Genomic DNA, 26,417 nt, shown 5'->3' on the forward strand with positions numbered 1-26,417 from the left:
TCAGCCATACTACCTCAGGCTGTGATCTCAGATTTCATAAGTTAAACAGCTAAACCAGCAAGCAGGTCAGTGCTTGAAGACTTCAAAAGAAAACACAGTAGGTGAAGATAGAGGTGTTTGTGATTCAATAGGTAGCACTCTTCTTTCTGAGTCAGTACTGCTGGATTTCAGGAAGGATTGCCATCTATGAGCTCCAAGCCACTTTTGGTTAAAAAAAAATCCATTTTTGGTAAGAGTAACAATATTAACACTAGTGTCACTCAGCATGTCCAAATTTCATGTGGGGTAAATTTAAAGGAACTTCACCCTGCAGTTTCCCCTGCTTAAACTATTCTCCATTTCCTAACCTAAGCCTAACTGTTGCAAACTAGGTTTGTGCGCCACTGATTTCCAACCAGTCTGCCCGTATTTCAGTGATTTATAGAAATTAGATGGGGGGTGGAGAGGGAGGGGAACCTGTTTAGTCACATAATACATCCCCTTTACATTGGAGCATTGCTGGCGATTTGTCCAGTCTAGTTTAAATACATCGTGCCCAGCAATGAGATTTCCTTTGGAAGACCAATCCACAGTCAAACTGATCTGTCAAAGTTTTTAGAATCATCCTAAATTTTCCTTTTCTTTATTTCATCCTCTTGTTGCTTATTATCCTCCCCTTTATACCATCCCAAATATTTCCATTTAATCCTTGCTGTTTGCACCACTTAGATACATGCAGATGGTTATGTCTCAAGTGATTGGTGAAGTAATTCCTGCAATGATGTACGGTCAAATTGTTTTACACTCAGTAGAATGTATTCATTTGGGGTTTGGACTGTATTGATACAGTTACAATTATATAGTTACACCGGTGCAAATTTATCTATGTTTACAGGAATTTAATCTCTGCACATCAATTCACGCATTTGAAAAACAGGGACAATAATATTTAAAATACATATGTCCAAGATGCCTAGCACTCACCGCAAAAAAGATTTTACAAAGCAAATGAAATGAGAGAGAAGATAAAAAAATAGAATTTAAGGGCAAACAAAGAAACAGCATATAAAATAAAATAACAACTTCACCATTCCATCACTGCTTTGTGTTAGGTCCTATTCACCATCCCTCATCTGGACAATCTCTATTTATTAAAAGTTGTAATCTTTAATGGCAAAAGCTGCATAAACAATAAAAGTAATACTTCCCTACCAGAATGTTTTGATGCTCATTGTTTGATGTTCCTCTTTGGGAATCCTGTTAACACTTTGCAATTGTTAGATAGAAGGCACTTATCAGTATCTATATATAATTATAATTATTAATAACAATAAGCCAAAGTACTTGTACAATATTTGGCAACACTGAGCAATATAAGTTATTTCTTGAGCGATGTCCTTGGAGTATATGCAGTTGGATGTTATTTTATACTCTGACAGCAGCTGTTACAAGGTGTTTGCAATCTCAGCTGAATGAGACCCTCAGAGCTTGCAGAGAGTAACCTATGAGTTTACTGCCACATGCCCTGAAGCTTTACTTCTTGTCATTTAGTCTGAAGGTGCTTGTAGGCTTGCCATGAAAAGCCAGCCTAAAAGTGGGCTAATAATTGTGTCATTGACCCAGTAAGAAATGTTTATGACTTGAATTGCAGGAACAATGATGTCAACATGGCTGCTGAAACAGGAATCAAAAAGCTGTTTCATGGTTCACAGAAATGTGACTCCTAGGAACTCAATGGGAGTTTGTCAAGTGTTGACACTTTCAGACTGAGCCCTAATGAGTGTGTGCTTTCCTCTCTCTCTCTTTACTTTGTATTTTATTAATTTCATTGCATGCTCAAAAAGACTTGTTATATTTTATTTTTAAACAGCTTCTTCATCACTTACACTTGGGCTAAATTCATCCACCCAACTCTGGTCATTTGACTAAGTATTGGTTAGACATTGTTTGGAATGGTTTCAGAGTAACAGCCGTGTTAGTCTGTATTCGCAAAAAGAAAAGGAGTACTTGTGGCACCTTAGAGACTAACCAATTTATTAGAGCTTAAGCTTTCGTGAGCTACAGCTCACTTCCTCAGATGCATATCGTGGAAACTGCAGCAGGCTTTATATATACACAGAGAATATGAAACAATACCTACTCCCACCCCACTGTCCTGCTGGTAATAGCTTATCTAAAGTGATCATCAGGTGGGCCATTTCCAGCACAAATCCAGGTTTTCTCACCCTCCACCCCCCCACACAAATTCACTCTCCTGCTGGTGATAGCCCATCCAAAGTGACAACTCTTTACACAATGTGCATGACAATCAAGTTGGGCTATTTCCTGCACAAATCCAGGTTTTCTCACATCCCCCCCACCCCCATACACACACAAACTCACTCTCCTGCTGGTAATAGCTCATCCAAACTGACCACTCTTCAAGTTTAAATCCAAGTTAAACCAGAACATCTGGGGGGGGGGGGTAGGAAAAAACAAGAGGAAACAGGCTACCTTGCATAATGACTTAGCCACTCCCAGTCTCTATTTAAGCCTAAATTAATAGTATCCAATTTGCAAATGAATTCCAATTCAGCAGTTTCTCGCTGGAGTCTGGATTTGAAGTTTTTTTGTTTTAAGATAGCGACCTTCATGTCTGTGATTGCGTGACCAGAGAGATTGAAGTGTTCTCCGACTGGTTTATGAATGTTATAATTCTTGACATCTGATTTGTGTCCATTTATTCTTTTACGTAGAGACTGTCCAGTTTGACCAATGTACATGGCAGAGGGGCATTGCTGGCACATGATGGCATATATCACATTGGTGGATGTGCAGGTGAACGAGCCTCTGATAGTGTGGCTGATGTTATTAGGCCCTGTGATGGTGTCCCCTGAATAGATATGTGGGCACAATTGGCAACGGGCTTTGTTGCAAGGATAAGTTCCTGGGTTAGTGGTTCTGTTGTGTGGTATGTGGTTGTTGGTGAGTATTTGCTTCAGGTTGCGGGACTGTCTGTAGGCAAGATCTGTCTCCCAAGATTTGTGAGAGTGTTGGGTCATCCTTTAGGATAGGTTGTAGATCCTTAATAATGCGTTGGAGGGGTTTTAGTTGGGGGCTGAAGGTGACGGCTAGCGGCGTTCTGTTATTTTCTTTGTTAGGCCTGTCCTGTAGTAGGTAACTTCTGGGAACTCTTCTGGCTCTATCAATCTGTTTCTTTACTTCTGCAGGTGGGTATTGTAGTTGTAAGAAAGCTTGACAGAGATCTTGTAGGTGTTTGTCTCTGTCTGAGGGGTTGGAGCAAATGAGGTTGTATCGCAGAGCTTGGCTGTAGACGATGGATCGTGTGGTGTGGTCAGGGTGAAAGCTGGAGGCATGCAGGTAGGAATAGCGGTCAGTAGGTTTCCGGTATAGGGTGGTGTTTATGTGACCATTGTTTATTAGCACTGTAGTGTCCAGGAAGTGGATCTCTTGTGTGGACTGGACCAGGCTGAGGTTGGTGGTGGGATGGAAATTGTTGAAATCATGGTGGAATTCCTCAAGGGCTTCTTTTCCATGGGTCCAGATGATGAAGATGTCATCAATATAGCGCAAGTAGAGTAGGGGCTTTAGGGGACGAGAGCTGAGGAAGCGTTGTTCTAAATCAGCCATAAAAATGTTGGCATACTGTGGGGCCATGCGGGTACCCATAGCAGTGCCGCTGATCTGAAGGTATACATTGTCCCCAAATGTGAAGTAGTTATGGGTAAGGACAAAGTCACAAAGTTCAGCTACCAGGTTAGCTGTGACAGTATCGGGGATAGTGTTCTTGACGGCTTGTAGTCCATCTTTGTGTGGAATGTTGGTGTAGAGGGCTTCTACATCCATAGTGGCCAGGATGGTGTTATGCATCTGAGAAAGTGAGCTGTAGCTCACGAAAGCTTATGCTCTAATAAATTGGTTAGTCTCTAAGGTGCCACAAGTACTCCTTTTCTTATTGTTTGGAATGTTGTTTGAAATACTGGTCAATCGTGGTCATAAAAGGCCGGGGGGGTGGGGGTGGGGGTGGGGGCAGGGAGGTAACCCCTTGCTGAGTAGTACTTCACTCCACAAGGAGTCCCAGTGATTTCACAGAGAAAGGTATTACTCAACATGAGTAACAGTGGCGGACTGGGGTTCTTACTGAGGTCAAAGAAACCAGAAAAATAATTAAAGTAAGGCAGAGATCTTTTTCATGTCCTTATCCAGCATGTCTTCTTCTAGGGCCTGGTTCAGCTGCCAGTGAAGTTAGTGGAAAGTTATTTATCCTTCTGCAGCTAGAAGCATTTTGAGTATTTTACTGCAGTTGTATTTTGTATCAGTGTGATGCTTCTTGGAGCAACCAGAGCTGTGAGTTACCTTGTTGCCACCAGCCTCCAGCAGGAGGGAATCTTGGCTGTGCACTGGGTATTAGTTCCCTAACTAAGGTGACCAGACAGCAAATGTGAAAAATTGGGCCAGGGGGTGGGGGGCGGGGGTGGTAATAGGAGCCTAAGAAAAAGACCCAAAAATTGGGACTGTCCCTATAAAATCGGGACATCTGGTCACCCTATCCCTAACACAACCAGCCCGTCAGCTACTCAAGTGCTCTTCTCTGCGCTACACCAGCCCAATCTTTGCCTTGCAGGATGACAACAAATGCACCCCAGCCCCAAGTCCCTTCAAAATATTCTCCTGTTGAATCCAGCTCCTAGCACAGAAATCCTAGATCCTCTGTTCCAGAAGGAACAGTGTATCCCAGTTTACCAGTTATCCCATACCACCGCTCCTGTACTGCACACAGCATTTGAGTTTTATTATAAAGCAAAAGGAAATGTATTTAACGAAAAATGGAGATTCAATTGAAAAACAGTTTGAGAGATGGGAACAAATGGTTACCTATAAAACAACATTGTAACACACATTCTAAAACTTAATGATAACTAACAAGTTTCTTCCTGTCTAAAAAAAATTATCTCACCTAGAGTTCCCTCCAGCGTTTTCAACCAAGCCTGGTTGTGATCCCTATTTCATTAAGCAAATTACCTCTCAGTTTACTTCCTAGGTGAAGGATCCCTCGGGGTGTCTCTTTGCACCTCCAAATATACCAGAACAGACCTTTGACAGAACAGCCAAAGGTAGGGTCCCTCCCCACACAGCTGGGTACCTCTTTCTGTAAGTTTCCTTTGGAAGTCTACACCAGCTCTTCATTAGCATTTGACTTAGAAATGCGAATAGACCAGTGGGTCCCAAATTAGGGGCGCCGCTTGTTCAGGGAAAGCCCCTGGGGGCTGGGCCAGTTTGTTTATCTGCCATGTCTGTAGGTTTGGCCGATCATAGGTCCCAGTGGCCGTGGTTCGCCGCTCTCGTCCAATGGGAGCTGCAGGAAGTGGCGCAGGCCGAGGGACGTGCTGACTGCCGCTTCCCGCAGCCCCCATTGGCCTGGAACAGTGAACCGCCGAACCTGCAGATGCGGCAGCTAAACAAACTGGCCCGGCCCGCCAGGGGCTTTCCCTGAACAAGCAGCCCCCCTAGTTTGGAAACCACTGTAACAGACTCGTATCATATGCCATACAATGCATAATGGTCCACACTGGAGATAAATGTGTTCCACCCCCTTTCTGGAGAAGTTATCTCAAAACACACTACCTTTGAGTGACCTATTTTCATCTACAAGGGCTAGGGTACGTAATTTTTAGAATACAGTAACTCCTCACTTAACATTGTAGTTATGTTCCTGAAAAATGCTACTTTAAGCAAAACCATGTTAAGCGAATCCAATTTCCCAATAAGAATTAATGTAAATGGGAGGGTTAGCTTCCAGGGAATATTTTTTTCCCCAGACAAAAGACTATATTTTATATATATATACACACACATACATATACACAGTATAAGTTTTAAACAACCAATTTAATACTGTACACAGCAATGATGATTGTGAAGCTCAGTTGAGGTGGTGAAGTCAGAGGGTGGAAGAGGGTGGGAATTTCCCAGGGAATGCCTTACTGCTAAATGATGAACTAGCAGTCGGCTGGGCCCACAAGGGTTAACACATTGTTGTTAATGTAGCCTCACACTCTACAAGGCATCAGGAATGGAGGGAGGGGAGACAGCATGGCAGAGAGAGACAGAGGCACACACCGTGTGTGTGAGAGAGAGACATGCATTGCCCCTTTAAGTTTGCTCACCCCATTCTAAGTACATTACCTTTTAAAGTAGATTAGCAAATTTAGACAGCAGCTGTGGCCAGCAAGATTCCTCCATCCTGAGCCCTGTCATGACTCCCCCTTCCCCCCCCCCGCTCTGTGGAGATAAGGTACAGAAGCGGGGGGGGGGGGCGGTAGTAGTGGGAGGAGGGGGACACACTGACATTAGCACCCCTCTTTCCCCCACCTCTGCACAGCAAGCAGAAGGCTCCCAGGAGCAGCCTCAAGGCTGAGGGCAGAAGCAGCACACAGCAGTGGGGGGAGGGACAGCTGAACTGCAGGCAATTGATAGCCTGCTGGGCGGCTGCTGCACAGGGAACTTAGGGGAGCAGGGAGCTGATGGGGGGCTGCCGGTCCACCCTGGTTCCAAGCCCCCACCAGTTAGCTGCAACGGGCTGCTCTTTCTGCAAGCAGTGGACAAAGCAAGCGGCTGCCAAACAACGTTATAAGGGAGCATTGCACAATTTTAAACAAGCATGTTCTATAATTGATCAGAAACATAACAACGAAACAACGTTAACCAGGGTGACTTTAAGTGAGGAGTTACTGTATACATAGGTGCCGACTCCGTGGGTGCTCTGGGGCTGGAGCACCCACGGGGAAAAATTGGTGGGTGCTCTGTACCCCCCGGCAGCTCCCCGCCCCACGCCCCAGCTCACCTCTGCCTCTGATCTGCCTCCGCCTCCTCCCCTGGGCATGCCCCCGCGTCCTGGTTCTCCTCTCTCCCTCCCAGCGCTTGTGCCACGATACAGCTGTTTCACGCGGCAAGCGCTGGGAAGGAGAGGGGAGGAGGAGGAACATGGTGCGCTTGGGGAAGAGGCGGGGCCAGGATTTGGGGAGGGGTCCAATGGGGCAGGGAGGGGGTGGAGTAGGGGCGGTGCCAAGGGGGTGCGAGCACCCACCGGCGCCAACAAAAGTTGGCGCCTGTTACTGAATATACATAACTCCTCACATATTGTATATACATAACTCCTCACATATTTTCCGTGCGTATGTCCTGCTGTGGTTATGATGACACAGGCTTTCATTAGAGGCCTCGTGGCATTCTGATGGTGAACCCAAAGGATCCCTGTACTCCTATTTGCCCCAGTGCCCTCTTCCAGTTGGCATCCAGGGGTTCTTGGATCACAGTCTACCTCCCTGTTTTTGAATTCTTCCCACAGATTCTTGTAAGAACTTTCCTATAATGTCCTTCCTCTCGTCACACTCACCTCTCCACCAGAAAAAGACTGATGCATATTGAAAAGAAATCTACCAATAAAAGAGAATTTCAGATGCCTCAGATTTCAAGGAGTGCAGTTGTATTTCCTCGTGGAAACTCTCCAATGTCATGTTCAAATCAGCTACAGTTGGTTTCACTATATGAAGTTCATATTTTACATTCAGTAAAATTAATTAGTTTTATGCCACTTATTTTGAATTTTAATTTGTAGATATGCCTTTTTCTGGTTCTCTAACCCAGAATTCCATACTGTTGAGAAAGTTACCTTAGGAAAGCAAATAACAAATATTGAAAATCATATTTCACTGACTTATGTGATATTTAAAGTGAACACCAAGGTGGCATTATTTAACCCAGATAGGCTTTATCATCACAGGAGGGAATTATATAGTACCCCTCGTTACTGAACATGGGAGGGAAATTTCAGAACTAGAAATTGTTCTGCAATATATATTCATGTTAACATTTTGTCTTTATATTGATCAATTATATACACACTAGCAAAGTAATATGAAATCATAATACCTTAGAATTCCTCCTCCTTAAGACTCCCTGCACTGCAGTGTGCATTACATTTGGAGTTCTTGTAAAAGTAGATGCTCACTTTCTGCAGGAAAAAGGGGATTTGTAGAGTTCTAGGAGTGTCTTTTTTTAGAGCTTTATTAAAATTAAGAGTTTATATGCACTGAAATCAGGAGCAGCAAAGTTATGGTTCCCAGATCAGAATACATTTTTTCATGCTTCAGGGTGTAGGGTTATGAACCTTCAACAGCACCCCCTTTGGGGTGTCAACAGGGTTGTTTACTCACACCAGGTCTGATCACTCAAGTGAGGGCACTCAGTAGCACTCTGAAGGGGATGGGTTCTAAGTCATCTTGCTGAATATCTCTGGATGCTCACCCCTTCCATGGTACCAGGAACAAACAATTTAGTAGCAGGAAAATAAACAAAGGAAAAGAAAATATACCTGACTTCTCTTCCTTCAGAGGGGCCTTGGATGAGCTGCTCAAAGACCACAGGTTCACCAGCAGAGGAATATGCCCCAGTCCCCTTACCTCAGCAGGCCTGTGTCTCCTTTTAGGAAGAGGGGATAAGCTCTGTTCTCTCCAAGGCCTCTCCCTGAGAGCTAGGAAACTTAGCACGCTGCTCTTCTCTGAGCTGCTCACTGCTGAGCTCAGCTTCTCCCCTCTTGAATGCCTCCATTTTTGACATGACGTACAGATGTGGTAGGGCAGATCTACTCCAGCCCCCAGAGAAACTCCCTACCCACTTCCTGCCTGAACAGGGGTTTATACACCACTCTCAGAATATGGGAAACCTGAAAATAAATGCACTGAGGACCAACAGCAAGACTGTTAAATCTGCTACATTCTTTCCATTGCCATCTTAATGAAGACAGGGTACATAAGGATCTGCACGGGAGATTTAGCTTTCAAGATTATGGTGAGAATAGCTGAAGGCATGTTCACTCACAATAGGCCATATGCCCTCCTGGAAATGAACAAGGAACTCACTTGATATCAATGTGAGCTTTGCTTGTGGATCAAGGTTACTATGTGACCCTACTCTCATCTGAAAAGTAAAGTATTACATATTTTCAGAGTGATAATTGCACTTATTACTTAATATCTTCCCTAACATTTTTGTTCACAGATTGCAGAGGAGACATTCATCATTGATAAACATAACATTGTTCCTCTTTCAGCAATCTGAACCCTATAATAGAAACCATGAAACATCTTGCATCCTAAAAAGCAAACATGGATAAATCAATAGTAGCTGAGCAGTTTTTCGTAAGAAAATACTAGATTGAGAACAGGGACATGAGATTTCATAGTAATTTTTTGGGTGGGAGGGGAAAGTTGCAAGTCACTGGAAACAAAGTCAAAGAGAAAACAATTTTTTCTGTACTGTAACTGTTAACACAATCCTGTAATGGAAGGGAGCCAATAATCATATTACCATTATATAATACGCCACTGTACTTAATCAGAAGAACATAGGGGAAGGGGTAAATGTATATCTTCAAACATGTTCGGGCAATCTTCAATGAATAATGTTAATGCTGTCATTAGTGGCAGCTCTCAGGAAAACTTTTTATCTATTTTTTTCTATGGAAAAGCACTCTTCTGGGAGATGAATGTTGCTGCAGTCATATTGTGCTTTCAGTTAATGAGATGTGGATTCTATTTGTTAGAGTTTTATGGTAATGAAGCTTATAATTTACTGACAAACTGGCTTGCTTTCAAAACATTCTCTTACTGCCATGACATTCTTTATTTTCGTCAGGAACATTGATGTGCTAATTTGCGTGTTGATGGCAGCAGATGTGTACCTTCACGGAAAGGCACCGAAAACATGAAACGGGATAAAAAAGACCGAGAGAGGGATTGAGAGAGAGAAGGGTGGGGTGATGGGTTCTGCTTTCAAAAGGCCCTGAAAGCCAGAAATAAATTAATAAAGGGTATAGCTTTTGAGGAAGTGTGTTCTGAAATGTCATTAGTATGCAGTGTTTTAAAGATGTTTCATTATGTTGTGCTATAAATTTGATATTTGCAAAGGTAGAAATTCACCCCACTCAACCCCCTGGGAATCACTTAAATCCAGTACTGGGTCTTTTTAGAGGGAGTTGCAGGTAGAGAAGCAATGTAGAACACTACTGCACTATCTACATGCCATGATGGTTACCCTCAGTGGCCCCACATTTTTGAGTTTGCCTGTGAAAAATAAAGTCCTGAATCCAGTGAAGTATTTAATAACATGCTTAAAGTAACACACATGCTGAAGTACCTTTATGAATCAGGGTTCTTTGCTGAATCAGAGCCAAACTTTTCAGAAATGGAAATAAACATATGTTTTTTTGTTGTTTAGGGATTTTTAATGCAAAAAAACCTGGCTTGCAGCTCCTAAATGATGAGGGATTTTGCTCATCCTTTGTGAATAATTCTCCATCATAAATCAGTGCAATCACTGTAACAGAGGATGCATTTTGTTTGATTTTTCTTTAGTATACTTCCTAGGTATTATTCTAGATTTGGGTATTTAGCATTCACATTCCGATGTCTGGCAAATGATGAATGGACCATCTGACCCATTTTTAGACAAACCTTTCTGATGTTCCTCAAAATTTTACCTGAACATGAAACATCTACAATTCAGGACCAGACCAGTATTTTAAAAAATGGGTACTTAAAGTTGGTTTTCTAAATCTTTATTTAGGTGCCTAAGTGAATGGCCAGTTGAGCATCCAGTAACAATAAACATGTTCGCAAAAAGAAAAGGAGTACTTGTGGCACCTTAGAGACTAACCAATTTATTTGAGCATAAGCTTTCGTGAGCTACAGCTCACTTCATTGGATGCATCCGATGAAGTGAGCTGTAGCTCACGAAAGCTTATACTCAAATAAATTGGTTAGTCTCTAAGGTGCCACAAGTACTCCTTTTCTTTTTGCGAATACAGACTAACACAGCTGTTACTCTCAAATAAACATGTTAAAAATCAAGCTATTTATTTAGGCACCTAAATATTGACTTAAAAGCCTAGCTTTAGGCATACATTTTTAAAAACATCTTGGCCTTGGAATGTAACATATTGGAAAACAAAATTAAATTTACTATTACAGTAAATATTTTTTGTTCTATCAGGAGATGTTGATCCAAAATCATAATTTTATATTAGAAGCAAAAGAGCGTTCTAATGAGATGCCAATCTTTACATAGTCTTTGCCTTTGACAATTTAATATAAATTGTATTTCTTTGTTTCAATAACTGTATTTTAATATAACAGATCTCTTCTTGGGAACTTTTCTTTTTCTAATCCTTTTGCAATTCCAGTGAACAATAATACAAAACAGGTCAAAACAGTACTAAATATTGTAGGTGGGCATCTGTGACCTGATCCAAAGCCTGTTGTTGTCAATGGAAAGACTCCCTTTAACTACAGTGGACTTTCAGTTAATTCCTTAGGGCTTAATCTAGTTAGCCACAAATATTGAGAGCTAGCCTTTCACTATTAGGGTTGCATTATTGCAGGGTAACCTTCTCTATGCCTCATTTGTGTGCACAAATTAGCAAAGTAAGTGCACAGCTAATTTTGACCATTTTGCCCTATTTCCTGCCCTTTGTCTTTTTACTTCACCTAAAGTCATTCACAAACGCCTTCCAAAATGAAAATAAATCACTAATTAGCATGATATAGCAAATACTGGGTTAAACATCTGATACAACTGTATAAAACATTATCTCTGCTTTGCATATGTGTTTTTTATGAGTATACATTGCATATACACAGAGGGAAATGTGAGGATATAAAGAAACTTCTACGTGTAACTTCAAATTTAGTACCTTCTAGGACAAACTTCTCCCAATTATCTCATTTTGTGCTTCAGCCATTATGCAAGTCTGTCAAAAACAACTCTATTCCTCCAAGGCAATTGATTAACATTGATCAGTTTTTCTTCAGTTTCTGTTCAAAGTAATGTTGCCAGATTAACAACACATTTATTTGCAGTGGGCTGAGTCTCTGTTGTTTAATTAAAATAAAATAAAGCTGTCCATGAAAAAGCAACTTGTTTGCACAAATACAACTGTTTAGAACTGACTCCTGGGTTTTAATTTATGTAGGAATCATTTTATTCCCCTTCCTGACAAGATAAAACATTCATTTTGTTGTTAATATATCTTATTCATTTTGAATGGATGAAGAGCTAGTGATTTTGTTTAATAAACTTTGCATGAGAGAGGGAATTTGCTAATGTGGCATGGTGGTAAAAGCTTGAAATTGCCCTAAATGATTGTGATACAAACCTGCAGTGTCTAATTATTTCTTTAATCACAATGGTCCTAATTATATTCCACATTTGTATAGATACAAAAAAGGATCAAGTCACAAAAAAGTATTCTTTAATTAAAATTTCAATTTCAAGTCTGCTATTAAAATAAAATTAGCATTTCTAGAGAGAGACAGCATATTCAGCTGCCTAAAGCATTGGTCAAAAAATCTGCATGTTAATTGACTTCTTTTGAAATGTATATTACATGTGTGCATAGAAAGTTGGTAGATATGTTTTTATACAACCAAGAAGAATCCCTGAGGGCATTAGGTTGACTTAATATGCTTTTCCTGAAAAGAATGCTTCATTTTAATTGGTACTTTAAAAGTGTAAACACATATGAACAATGGAAGGCCTTCTATCTGGGTGGAAATAACTCTTAACAGTCGTTTGCCTTTAGCTGACAATTTAACCAGTTGATACATTTTTAATTATAGCACCTTCAAGCTTTTAAAGAAGTGTACTGCTAAGCAAGGGAAATCTCTGAGGCAAGATTTCCTATTGCTTTGTGTCAGGATGATATAACTTTGCTTCAGGCATTGCTACAGGCAGAAAACACTTTTAGTGGATTAAAAAACAAGACAGATGGGCATCTGTTAAGTTGATAACCATTATCAGTTTGAGAATGGTTTTTCTATTGAAAACTATTCTTTAGTGCACACAATCATAAAACATTATGATGATGTCATATGATTTTAAATATTGATGTGTGAAGTAGAGTGTAATGATTTTAAAAGAACTTCTATGGTCTATTGAGTTAAAACAGTTTTTGAAAACTAAATATCTGCAAGAAACAATGGTTCGAGTGAAGTTTTGTGCTTTTAGAGGCTAAAAGAAGTCTTTTGTGTCAAACTCAAGTGTGAATTTAACCCACTGACACACATATGGTATAATATGTGTTATAGCTTCCTGAAAATAGCTTCCTGAAACAGAACAACATTTTCCATATTTAAAGTTTGCTGAAGTTTTGTTTTAAAGTAATTTAGAGTCTCAATAATTGTCATTTCTTGATTATGAAATAATGTATCACAAGTAAAAGGAACCTAGCTAGAAAGAATTGCTGAAGATGGAAAGCGTATATTTGGTCCTACTTTATTGTTTATATTATGGTAAGATCTAGAGGTCCCAATTAGGACTGGGCTGCAGTGTGCTAGACACTGTACAAACACATAGTCTCCACCCCAAAAAGTTAACAATTTAAATAGACAAGACAGAAAAAGGGTGGGAAAACAAAACAGAGCACAGAAATGTGAAGTGACTTTTCCAAAGTGTTACAGCAGATCAGTGACAGAGCTGGGAATAGACTTCCTGACTTCCAATCCTTACCCACTAGCCCATGCTGCCAGTCCTTGTGGGGGCTGCAGTGGTTGAAGCAACAGGAAAAGTACTTAATGGGTAATGTTCTTTTAACAAGAAGGAGGGAGGCCAAGTTGGAAACAGGAGGCCCCCAAAGATTCCATGGTAGCTGAACCTCACTTCAGTTTATTGATGCCAGTGTACACGCTGAAGCACTGAGAGAAATTTACTTAAAAAGAATTAGTGGTAAAAAGGTAGCCATTAAAAAAATCAGCTTTTACCAACAGTTATTATCATCTGGGATTATGATTGTTTCCCCCATACTTAGAATGGAAGTTATCTGAGCTAACTCTTTAGGAATGGTAGGCAAATATTGACTTTTTAATAATTACTATTCTACGCATTTTAGCTGATATAGCAGTGGTGCACAAACTTTTCCTATTGTAAACACACACACCCCTTACTAGTAATGGAACCTTCCCCCCTGCCCCACTCTGCCCTGCCCCGCCCCACCCCACCCCATTGCTGCACAAGTTGGCTCAGCAGGGGAGCTTGGGCTGAAGTTGGAGCTGGGGGCAGAACTGGGGATGCGGGAGGAGCTGAGGCTAGAGGCAGATCTGGTCTGGGGGCAGACAGGGAATGAGGTCAGAGCTGCGTCTGGACCAGGGCCAGAGCTGGGCTTGGGGGCAGAGCAGGGGGCTGAGTAGAGCTGCAGCCCGGGGAGAGCTGGGCTGGGGGCAGAGCTAGGCTGGGTGGTGCTCCTCCCGGCACCCCTGGGGATAGCCTGGGCCATGCCACATGACCCCTGAATGTTCCTCTGTGTCCCCAGAGAGGGAATGCCCCACAGTTTGGGGACCACTGTGATATAGTGTATGTCAGAACAAAATGAGATATTTAGGCCATATAGATTTTCTGAGTCTGAGGATAGGGGAAAAATAATTTTGAGACCTTGCAAGATCACCTAAGAAGGAAGTTCTGCTATATTCATTTTTTGCGTGTAAATGCAGGATTTGTGCGCTCAGTTAGGGTAGTTTTGAAAATGTACCTCATAATATTCAAAGAGAATAAATAGAAGCCCAATTATTCCTGCAAATGACAGAAATAGATCTCTCCTTGAGTGCTGCTTCTTATAATGTTATCCACAATTGAGGCAAAAGTCAGATTGTCAGCAAGATAAATGTGTTACATTGATTCAAATAATGCTCAAAATGATTACACTAGTTTACAGCAGACTTGTAAATTAAGTATAGGATAGTGGAAAAGTCACAGAACAGTCACCCCCTTTTGAATCAGACTACAACAAATTCTGACAGACTCCTTTGAAAAAGTATTCTATTACAAATGACTGATTACTGGATCTGAGAAGTAATCAGTTATATATTACTGATCACCATCTCATAGAAATCCTAAATGATAGATTAGTCTGAGTTTTCTTTTGTGTCATGTGATTAACTTGCACAGTTAACACAGTGGCTGTGTTTCATGATGCTCTGTCATCTTTGCTCATGCTGTGCTCTGAAGATGAGAGTTACATAACAGCTAAAAAATAAAACCAAAAAAGTAGTAAAAATAAGTTAGTTTGCAGCCTGAAAGCAAATCAGATGACTTTGCAGGACTGCATGCTTTAAAGATTAATCTGTTATAACTTTTAAAAGGGTAACTTTAAACAGTAATAATATTTATATTATTGGAGGTTTTCCTAAGAGTGCACACTAGAGGGTACTAGTATTCAATACAGAACCCACATACAATTAATTTAAGATCTTCTTGAAAATGTGGGAATTGAAAGAGGGAGTTTTAAGAGCTTCCTTTTTTCCCATTTGAGTTCAAAAGGGGAGCACACTGTAACTTTTGGCCTAGCTGTTTGGTCCTATGTTTTCTCCATGTGGGCATTGCTTCTTTTAAATAAAATGGTGTTAATCTGAATATTGGTGTCTGAAGTGGATTTGGAGTTGACTGTAATGACCTCTACATTCAATAATCTCTATATGTTTGTCTGATTATTGTACTGAATGTATGTGTTGATTTCAATGTAATATAGAGGTGTTAGGAAATTCATCCCAGGAAGGAAGAGGGTGGCTCCAGGTAGCTATTCATCTACCAGCACTCCAGAGACTTTGGCAAGCAAGGAGGCCCAAGTTTGTGCATTTAGAAAACAAAGGGCTTTGCTGGTTTTAAAAGGACACTCCCTGACACAAGATTTCCACTGAACTGAGATGACCTCTCAGGAGAAAAGGCTGAGATGAATGGAAACTGAGGCTAAGACCCAGAAAAAATGGGCTTGCATGATCACTACATTGGTAGGACTCTGGGCTAGGGTTGCCAGGTTTCCGATTTTCGACCAGAACACCCAGTCGAAAAGGGCCCCTGGCAGCTCCGGTCAGCACCGCCGACCAGGCCATTAAAAGTCCGGTTGGCAGTGCTGCAGCTCTAAGGCAGCCTAGTCCCTACCTGTCCTGGCACCGCGCTGTGCCCCAGAAGTGACCAACAGGTCCGGCGCTTAGGCGGTGGGACCATGGGGCTCCACACACTTCCCCCACCCCGAGCACCAGCTCCGTACTCCCATTGTCCAGGAACCATGTCCAAGGGGGAGGAGGGGAGATGCCTGCGGGCGAGAGTAGTGCACGGAAGCTCCTGCCCCACACCCTTGCTGGATCTTCTGGCCAATTCCAGGGCTAATCATGGAGCCAGGACAGACAAGGAGCCTGCCTTAGACCCGCAGCACCGCCAACCGGGAGCCGCTTGAGGTAAGCCCCTGCCCCAGCCCTGAGCCTCCTCCCACATTTTGAATCCCTCAGCTGTATCCACCAGCCTGGAGCCCCCTCCTGCACCTCAAATCTCTCATCCCAGCCCCGCCCCAGAGCCCGCATCCCCAGTTAGAGCCCTCACCCCCTCTCACACCAGCCCAATGAAAGTGAGTGAGGGTGGGGGAGAGTGAGCCACCGAGGGAGGGGGAATGTAGTGAGTGGGGGTGGGGCCTCAGAGAAGGAGCAGGGCTAGGGTGTTCGGTTTTGTGCGATTAGAAAGTTGGTAACCCTACTCTGGACAAGCTAGGTTCACATGTAGGCTTTTTGTTGTTTTCATTCTTTTTCTCTGGGATACTTTGTTCCTCAATGAAGAATATGTTAATTTTAAGAAGGCAGTGCTAGTCATGGAAATCCACTGGTCACAAGCTCCCAGAGGGGAACAAGAACTGCAGGCATCCAACCCTCATTGGGCCTATAGGGTAAGAGCAGTTGGTCACAGTGTACTGCAGTCCAGATCTCCTGCCTGAGGGTGACAGAATTGTGTGATTCCACTCTGAGACAGTAAAAGGCAGGAGGCCTAACACCTGAAAAGTTGCACTCAAAGAGATCGTAAAAGGTCCAGAGTTGCAGCTAGCTCTAAACGATGACAGGGTCTTTCTACCATTTCTAAGTTTGCCCTACAGTTATTTTTAGATAGTTATCTGATTACATGTAACTAATTACTGTAACTGGTTGGTTTTATCACCCTGGATCTTGATCACCTGATGAAATTAATTTTAAAAAATGTACACATACAGTGAAAAATGTACCAAAGTATTAAGATGTCTGTCAAAGAGTTATGGGATTTGTCAATTTTCAATACCAGATATTTAGGCGACTGTAACAAATTACTTTTAGGTGTCTCTGGATAGGTTATGATGATTATCCATCTTGAATATGTTGGTGAGAGTTTGGCTGTTAGACTCTGTTAATCTTATCTTGTGCTGACTTAGATATCAAGTTATGCTTTGCTTTTGCTCTGTCACATTTCACTTCTCGAGTCGTCTTCCCTGTAGATCATCACATGTGCAATAATACAGCATGACAAAATGTTACAAAAATGTGTAAGGGAACTTATGTACACTGGGTTGAGAACAGATTCCTTCTGTGCTATCAGTTTGGGACTCACATAGCAGATGGCTAATTTTTTTTTTTAAGACGGGAGGATTTTTCTATCTGCAAATGATATCTGAATGTATTTGCCTACTCTACCTTCCAATACATCACTGCTAATAAAGACTTTGTTGACCCAAGCTAGTGTAATGCCATAGGACCTTAGCATAGCATCCTTCTGGTTAATGTATTTTTAATAAAAAGAAAAGGAGGACTTGTGGCACCTTAGAGACTAACCAATTTATTAGAGCATAAGCTTTCGTGAGCTACAGCTCACTTCTTCAGATGCATATCGTGGAAACTGCAGCAGGCTTTATATATACACAGAGAATATGAAACAATACCTATTCCCACCCCACTGTCCTGCTGGTAATAGCTTATCTAAAGTGATTTCCAGCACAAATCCAGGTTTTCTCACCCTCCACCCCCCCACACAAATTCACTCTCCTGCTGGTGATAGCCCATCCATCACCAGCAGGAGAGTGAATTTGTGTGGGGGGGTGGAGGGTGAGAAAACCTGGATTTGTGCTGGAAATCACTTTAGATAAGCTATTACCAGCAGGACAGTGGGGTGGGAATAGGTATTGTTTCATATTCTCTGTGTATATATAAAGCCTGCTGCAGTTTCCACGATATGCATCTGAAGAAGTGAGCTGTAGCTCACGAAAGCTTATGCTCTAATAAATTGGTTAGTCTCTAAGGTGCCACAAGTCCTCCTTTTCTTTTTGCGAATACAGACTAACACGGCTGTTACTCTGAAACCTGTATTTTTAATATAGTTTAACATTTTTGCAGTTTGTCAAATCAAAGTTGATTGAGAGCTGTGTGTTAGAATTTTCCTGGCTTTACAAGTCTGGTGCACAAGGAGGTTCTAGAAAGTTTAGAAAACTTCTTATTATTTTGATACATTTCTCCTTGTTTTTAACTAAGCCTGTAAAGCACAGCCCAGGACAAAGGACAGTGCTGAGCCACACACACTGCACAGGGGGACCAGCAGGAGGCATTCTGTTTCAAGTTGCAGTGGGGGAGGTTTAGATTGGATATTAGGAAAAACTTTTTCACTAAGAGGGTGGTGAATCTCCTTCCTTAGAGGTTTTTAAGGTCAGGCTTGACAAAGCCCTGGCTGGGATGATTTAACTGGGAATTGGTCCTGCTTCGAGCAGGGGGTTGGACTAGATGACCTTCAGGGGTCCCTTCCAACCCTGATATTCTATGATTCTATGATTCTAAGGAGGCAGAATTTGTTTCTGATCTTTGCCTCCTAGGCCTTCAGAAACTGCAGGATTGGTTGTTCTTACTCTGAACAAAGGGGAAAAGCCACTCCCTGTTCCTTTTTGGGAACTGTGTGACTCTTGAGAAATACAGAGGGACCTTAGTACTTCCCTGAGAATAGTTTTACAGGTTTACAGAAGCCACAATAAGGGTGGATCATCCTTTCATCTGGCAATAAGAGATTGTGCCTTCTTACTGCTATGTTATCCCTTGCTGTAGCAGAAGCTTGCTGACAAGGTGGTAACATTCATTTTCTGTTAGGTAATGATGACAGTCTTATTGCTCTTCTACTGTACACCTTAGTCATAGTCATTTTGAGAAAGAGGTGTTCTCACAATCATTAAAGAAGAAGGGATGTGAAATGATCTGTTTACTGCCAGACTCTTTTTTCTCTTGGAAAGTAATTTAAAACACCAGGCAAGCAGAATTGTTGGGGGTTTTCTGCAATCATGCCTTTCTGTGTATTATATTTCAGTAGAAGCAAGGCTTTAAGAAAAGTTCTTCTTGTCTCTCATAGCAAACAAAGAGGTCCAAAAACTATGGAAACATGAATTAATGCTGGAACTTTTTTTCTTGTTCGGTCTGAGACTTTTAGGTTTTTGTTAATGTATTGAAACAACAACAACAAAAATCTATTAGTCCTGTTAATTTTAATCTTTTTTTGGAAAACACTCAAAAAGTAGTAACTAAAATTGTTTCTCCATGAATCCAGTTCAGTATTTACTCTGTACATGTGATTGTTAATATTTTTTGTTTGTAACTTATAATAACAGTTTAACTCTTAGCATTCTAACATCTTCCTGTTGCTCAATTCCAGACCTGTGTGTAGAAGTGTGCCAGCATGTCTCTGTATGCAGATGGATCTGTGTACACACAGGTACATGGTATATGTTAATAGGTTATTTAAGTGATCCTCATACACACCAAAATAATTGTTTTAAACTAAACTTAGAAAGACTGACAAATGATTTTTAGGTTACAAAACCATCATTAGCTTGGGAAGGATAGTCATTTGTAGAGACCTTTTCACAGGAACATAGGAATTGCCAGACTACATCAGAACTGTGGTCCGTCTAGCTCAATAACCAGCCTGCAATAGTGGCTTACCCCAGATGCTTAAGAAACCCCACAGTTGACAGATGTGGAATAATCTACCCCTCCCCATCATGAAGGGCTCATCATAATCCTTTCTAGTTAGAGATTGACTTGAGCCCCAAGACATGAGCTTTTATATTCCTTCCAATAGTCTTTTATCATTAACTGTTATAACTCTGGATACTCTTGATATAGATATACATGTCCAATCCCCTTTGAATCTAAGTTCTTTAGCCTCAACAACGTGAGGCAATGAGTTCCACCACCTAATTACACCTTGTGTAAAAGTATTTCCTTTTCAGTTTTTAATTTACCACCTTTCAGTGTAATTGAATGTTCCCTTGTTCTTGTGTTATGAAACAAGGAAAACTGTAATTCACAATCTACCTTCTCTATATTGTTTGTTATTTAATATATCTTTTTACATCTCCCCTCTTTTGTCTCTTTTGCAGGCTAATCCCAATCTTTTCAACGTATCTTTATATGAGAGTTTTTCTGTGCCCTTAAGTCATTCTTATCATCCTTCTCTGAAACCTCTCTAATTCTGCAATATATATTTTGAGATGGAAGTATATAATGACATCAGAATTTATTCTACATTATCCCCCATCTCATTTCTTATACATCTAAATATGTTGTTTGTGTGTTTCTGAGGTGAACCCTGTGAGGTATATGAATAGTTCATTCCCCCCCTGCAATGTGCATTACTTTGCATTTATCAACATTGAATCTCACCTGCCAATGTGTTGTCCATTCACCTGTTGTTATTATTTATTATTTGTATTACCATAGCACTGAGAAGCTCTTCTCATGGACCAAGACCCCATTTTGCTAGGTGCTATATAAACACAGCACAAAAAGATTGTAATATCCTTTGGGCGGGGCCATCTAAGCATAAGAGAAGAGACAACAGATGGATAGAATAGGTGGGGGAGTACAAGCAGACAACAATAATACAATATTGGTCATCATAATAGGCAGTAGTCAAGTCCCTCTGAAATATATGTGTTCCCTGAAATTGACTAATATATATAATTTTGCCTCATCTGCAAATGTTGCTACCTTGCTACTCACACCCCTTTCCACTTGCTAATAAATATATTTAAGACCATCGGACCTAATAGAAAAGGAGTACTTGTGGCACCTTAGAGACTAACAAATTTATATCCACTTTATGCATCTGATGAAGTGAGCTGTAGCTCATGAAAGCTTATGCTCAAATAAATTGGTTAGTCTCTAAGGTGCCACAAGTCCTCCTTTTCTTTTTGCGAATACAGACTAACACGGCTGCTACTCTGGGACCTACTAGGGAATCTTGGAGCACATTTCTGGTCCATACATTATACATTTGACCAGTGGTAAGATCTCTAAAATACTATGCCTTTGATTCATGAAAATTTTTAAAATGTGTTTGTTTTCATACTCACTCGACCACCTGACAAAAGCATTTCTGGTTCAAGACCCACTCTTGATTCAATACTAGGAGTAAAATTCCAAATTCTTTCACAAATGGGATGAACAAATGTTTTGCTAAATGCTTTATCCTTCATGCTGAAAAGAGATAATTTGACTCTAACATGGCAAACATTCAAAATGAAATCAAACTTTATGGTTGCACATTAGCACCATCCATCACCTTGTCCCATAAGATACAATAGATGTTGTTATATGTTTCTAGCTTCAGTGCAAGCTCTGGACTGGGTTATTTTTTCTTCAGCCCATTTGGAAAACTGGAATTCTTAAATTAAAATAAAGCCCCAGAGTTTCAAATTCCCTCCTGTGCTACAAGGTGGATTCCACTGAATAATCTTGAGATCCTGTAAAAGTAGCACCCCACACATCCCTTTCCTCCAGACAAATGGTACTTTAAGGCTGTAGTGTTGTAGATGAATTAAGGCAAAGACGGAGACAAATTTTTTACACAAATTATCTTAAGAGCTTGTTATAAGGAGTTTGTGGCATTTGTTAGCTTTTAAAACTACTCTTCATGCAATTTAGCCTTTTGAAGGCTAAGTGTGAACATGCTCATCTTCAGTAATTTGTACTGAACAAGATTATACCTAAACCCTCCCTCTTCTCAGCAAAAAAATACAACCACCCTCCCAAATGGCTGCTCCTGCAGTCTTCCATGGGCAATGAGACTTGACCCTGCTTCACAGCTGCCTTTCCTTCCTGCAAACCTCAGCCTAGTTTTACCCCTTTTCAACTACTAGCTTCCCTAATATGTGGTGCCCTGCATCTCACTGCTATTTCCAGACTGAAAATCCAGACAGAAAGCAACAATTGGAAGGAGAACAGATAGACAAATGGAATGTGAGGCTGGGCACCACTTGTAGAGGATGTGGCTAGCAGTAAGAAAAATGTTTTGCTCAAAGAATCTTGTTTAGGACAGTGGAAATGGGGTAACCATACACTGTTGTTTGAATGCAGCTGTATGATGTTTCTCGCTTTCTCTTTTAGTAGTTGATACCAGAATAGATAATCTGTGGGTAAAAAAGAATAATAATTTTATTTGCTGACTGGCTACCCTGAAACATATAGCACCTGTGTAAAAGAATGGGTGGGAAAAAAAATAAAGGTCCCATCCTGGGCACCTGAGTTTCCATCAACGTCAGTGTGAATTGAGGACACTCAGCACCTTGCAGAAGGCACTGAGTAAGTTTCAGAATTGGGCCCAGAGAGAGACACCGTCAGTCAAAATAATAAAAATGCAGGCTCAGTTTGAAACACAGACTGTCCCTTGACAGCAAGTACCAGTAATGCCAGTAAACCATAGGTCTACATCCCCTTGGCAAGTGAAAATGCAATTGTAAGTGGTGTGATGTCTTAATGATAAATTCATGTCAAGGTATATTTGTGTATCTGATGCTATTTACATAGATAATATTTCTTAAGAGCTTCAGTCGTGTCTCTTGGTGAATATCTGTAGCTTACAATACAAAGAAGGAAAAATTTTAACAAGAGGTTATAAGGTGGTGGCATAAGAAAAGTACAAGACTTTTGGGAGATACGGTATAGAAATTGTCTGAAAGCTTTTCTAAAGTTGGAAAAGCTTTTTCACTTGATAGCAATTTTCAGTAGGTAATGCTTTCTGATACTGCCTGTTTGACACTCATGGTATGATATATTAGTTGGGCTGGGAGGCCTGTTTTAGTTGCGCTGTGCTGTATGTATCATGGTGGCATCCTGGATCTGATGGCGATGATATTTCATTACCCACCATCCTCTACTGGAATCCTCTGTAACTGTGCAGTAAATATGTTGTACTCACATTTTGGATATGGCAGGGGTTGGATAATGCTTTCTTCCCCCTCCCCTCCCTTATGTCCCTTTTCTCTCCCTTTCATTTTTATGAAAAGTTCCTATAATCTCAGCTGGCCATGAATTCCCATGACACACTGAACCTGCAAGGGGGGAGACAGTGTCTTCAAAATGTCGATGCAGTATGTCTGATAAGTGCAGACAGCTCAATGGCACAACACTAGGAAGTCTTTAAATTTTGCAGTTGTGGACCGTCAGGATCTGGGTCTGGAAAATGCTTTTCATTGACCCTTGCTGATGTTCCTGCTCAAAATTTGACATATGAAGCTGCAACTTCTGCTTCCTTAATTCTAGCAGACAAGAAGAAATGCGTTTTTTTAAAAGAGAATACAGGTACAGGGAATTCTTGGTCAGCTACATACTTGGGCCTAGATCCTCAGCTGGTGTAAATCAACAAAGCTACACTAATGTCAGTGTTGCCATGTTTCTTAGCTGCTATAAGTAAACATAGCTTCACTGATTTCATTGTTACACCAGTTGAGAATCTGGCCCTTAATCCATGTGACCCAAGGAATATAAAACTTTTGTGAATGTGTCAACAGAATGGTGCACCTACATATCTAAATAAGCGTATTTAACCCTACCTTTGTGTGTGTGTTTGGGGGTGAAAGAGACTGGTTGGTATTTTGGGTTTGGTTTAGATTTTTTTCTTTCTTTTAATGTACTATTCATATTTTAAGAAGTTTTTGTATTATTAAAGAAGCTGTGTTTTGTATTTTCTGGGGCTATCCAGAGACTAGTTCTACCATCTTGCAGTCAGACTTGCTTCACCATTACTTTGAAGCATGGACAAAAAGACAATCATCAAAAGTTGCTATCTCTATTTGACTACAGAGTATGATCCTAAACAAACCAGGCAATGGCAAATGGATCACACCTGGTATGCTTGAAAAGGCATCTCTTATCTTTAGAATAGTTAAGAACTTGTTGCAAAAAAACCCCACTTCTTTCTTCAGCTTCCCAGGAAGTCTGTAGTAGCCAAATTGTGTCCTGTAACTGCAAATTCATGAGTGAGTCTTGCAAGGATCCTTAATTTTCCATTTGGAATATATTCCAGAATGGACAAGACTACAATCCATATTATACCTGCTCTGCATGAGACACTTGAATCATAGGACTGGAAGAGACCTTGAAAGGTCAACTAGTCCAGTCCCTGTACCAGGTGTTTGTTTTAAAAATGATGGAGAGTGCACAACCTCCCTCGGTAATTTATTCTAGTACTTAATCACCCTGCCAATTAGGAAGTTTTTCCTAATGTCCAACCTAAACCGCCCTTGCTGCAATTTAAGCCCAAATTGTCCTATCCTCAGAAGTTAAGGAGAACAATTTTTCTCCCTATTCCTTGTAACAATCTTTTATGTACTTATGTTATCATGTCCCGTCTCAGTCTTCTCTTTTCCACATGGAAGAACCCAATTTTGTTAATCTTCCCTCATAGATCATGTTTTCTAGACCTTTAATCAGTATTATTGCTCTTCTCTGTACTTTATTCAATTTGTCCACATCTTTCCTGAAATGTGGCACCCAGAACTGAACACAATACTCCAGTTGAGGCCTAATCAGCGAGGAGTAGAGCGAAAGAATTACTTCCCGTGTCTTGCTTATAACACTCCTGCTAATGCATCCCAGAATGATGTTCTCTTTTTTTGCAACAGTGTTACACTGTTGGCTCATATTTAGCTTGTGATCCACTATGACCTCCAGACCCCTTTCTGCAATACTCCTTCCTACTCAGTCATTTCCCATTTTGTATGTGTATAACTGATTGTTCCTTCCAAAGTGGAGTGCTTTGAATTTGTCCGTATTGAATTTCATCCTGCTTTCTTCAAATCATTTCTACAGTTTGTCCAGATCATTTTGAATTTTAATCCTTTCCTTCAAAGCACTTGCAGTCCTTCCCAGCTTGGTATCAGCCACAAACTTTATAAATGTACTCTAAATGCCATTATCTAAATCATTGATGAAGATATGGAACAGAACCAGATCCAGAACTGATCTATGCAGAATCCCACTCGATATACCTTTCCAGCTTGACTGTGAACCACTGATAGCTGCTGTCTGGGAATAGTTTTCCAGCCAGTTATGCACCCACCTTATAGTAGCTTCATCTAGGTTGAATTTCCCTAGTTTGTTTATGAGAAGTTCATTCAAGACATATCAAAAGCCTTACTAAAGTCAAGATATACCACATCTACTCCTTCCCCCCTATCCACAAAGCTTGTTACCCTGTCAAAGAAAGCTGTTAGGTTGGTTTGACATGATTTGTTCTTGACGAATGCATGCTGACTGTTACTTATCACTTTATTATCTTCTAGATGTTTGCAAATTGATTGCTTATTTACTTGCTCCGTTATCTTTCTGGGTACTGAAGTTAAGCTGACTGAATTATTGTCCTCTGAGATAGTTTACATGGCTGAGTACTGACTCTGTCTTGTATTGCAACTCTGTGTTTCTAGAGTGGGCTATTTCTTACATAATCTTTGAAATAGTACATCAGAGTGCGTTAGAGACTTTCCTGCTTCCTTATTGGGAAACTAGAAGTCACAGGAGTATGATAGCAGGGCTCAGTTAGGAAAGCAGTTGACAGCTGTTAATTAACATTTTTACTGTAACTCTTATCTTTAGCAGTGACATTTTCATTGTGTTTTCATCATTCACATATTCAGAGCAGTTGGCAGAAAAGTCTGTGCCATAAAAGAGTGTGTACAGTCAGACAATGAATCTATAGCAATACGTGGGGTCCCTGCAGGGAAGGGCAAGCATTCCCTACATTGTATTTTTTTCATGGGAACAATGCTGTATGCATACCAGTAGCACTAAGATACTGTTACTGTGATGCAGTTGTTGGTGAGATAAAATAATCATGAATGCATGCCGAATTAGTGTAGCTCAGCAAGACAGGCAATGCAAAGGGACATCTCAAAGCAAGACACTTACTAACTGTGGCAATAGGAACAATGTGAATGGGATGAGACGATGTCAAGAAGATGCCTAAAGAATAATGGGCCAAGGCATTTGAGGTACTGACAAATATTCCAGACTGCCACAGCCACAGAGTAGCTGTGTGTGTATATTTTATATAATAGATGAAGCATGGAAGCATCCTTTTTAGGCAATTCTTCTGCTACCGATTGCCTCAAAATATCCACTATATTTTGAGTACAAATCTTTTCCATCTTCGTTAGAAGATCACTTGCATTGTGTCGGCATGTATGGAGGTTATATCTATGATATTTTGCAGTCATGCAATAAATTTATTTATCATGTGATCATCTCACTAATGTTTGTCTATCATCCAAGTCCTTCAGATATATT

The 26,417-nt window shown here is 40.8% G+C and overlaps 1 protein-coding gene across 16 annotated transcripts in view; it reads left to right on the forward strand.

Annotated features, from left to right (window-relative positions):
• Window positions 1–26,417, forward strand: part of TENM1 (teneurin transmembrane protein 1) — a 1,403,901-nt gene that overhangs the window by 379,650 nt on the left and 997,834 nt on the right. Inside the window, exon 3 of one of the 16 annotated variants that reach the window (XM_073361268.1) lies at window positions 5,021–5,093. The exons of the other annotated variants lie outside the window; for them this stretch is intronic. The gene's annotated coding sequence lies outside the window, so the exon portion shown is untranslated. The remainder of the gene's footprint in view (window positions 1–5,020; window positions 5,094–26,417) is intronic. 16 annotated transcript variants of the gene reach the window in all.

The sequence above is a fragment of the Lepidochelys kempii genome, chromosome 9, assembly GCF_965140265.1.
Source record: "Lepidochelys kempii isolate rLepKem1 chromosome 9, rLepKem1.hap2, whole genome shotgun sequence".
In the NCBI taxonomy this organism is placed as follows: Eukaryota; Metazoa; Chordata; order Testudines; family Cheloniidae; genus Lepidochelys; species Lepidochelys kempii.